Raw genomic sequence first — 902 nt, forward strand, 5'->3', positions numbered from 1 at the left:
GCACCAGACCTCATTACAGATGGTTGTGAGCCACCATGTGGTTGGTGAGAATTGAACTCAGGACCTTTGGAAGAGCAGGCAATGCTCTTAACTGCTGAGCCATCTCTCCAGCCCCAAAACTCAAAACTCTTCAGAGGAAAATAAGATGCTTTAGCCTTCACTACCTGCTTTTTCTTCTATGTTCAGTATAGAATACAAAAGAAAGATACTCACCAAAACAGTAAATTTTGCTGGCAGTGGTGGTGCACGGCCTTAATCCCAATGCTCTGGAGGCAGGACAGCCAGGGCTACACAGAGAAACCCTGTCTTGAAGCTCCCCCCCCACACACACACACAAAAAGGACAACCACAGCAGCTCCTTTTTTTTAGTTAATTAATTTTTTTTTTTTTTTGCATTGATGCTTTGTCTGCATGGCTGTCTGTGTGAGGGTGTCAGATTCTGGGGTTACAGACAGTTGTGAGCTGCCATGTGGGTGCTGAGAATTGAAGCTGGGGCCTCTAGAAGAGCACTCAGCGTCTTAAGTGCTAAGCAATCTCTCCAGCCTCAGTAGCCCAATTTAAATGAACTCAGAGATGATGTGAGTCACCGCCAGTTAACAACCATCGCTGCCGGCAAGATGGGAGATCCACAGCTGAAGAAAACTAACTCGGGCCTTTTTTCCCCTTTGTCAGTGGTGAAGGGACAAAGACACAGCTCCACACTGTCACGCCCAGCAGCTTGAGGGGGTTCCCTCATCTTTTAGGGTCTACCCAAGTCAAACCACGGTTTGTGGCTTGGAGTCATAAAGGAATTTTAGGCCTAGCCAGTTTGAAGCAGAGTTGCAGAATGTGTTAAAGCACTTTAATCCAGACTTTAGGTGTAGGGTTAGCAGAGAGAAAGGGGCTTAGAAAGCATGGCGTAC

This window comes from Microtus ochrogaster, chromosome 10 (genome assembly GCF_000317375.1).
Source record: "Microtus ochrogaster isolate Prairie Vole_2 chromosome 10, MicOch1.0, whole genome shotgun sequence".
Taxonomy (NCBI): domain Eukaryota; kingdom Metazoa; phylum Chordata; class Mammalia; order Rodentia; family Cricetidae; genus Microtus; species Microtus ochrogaster.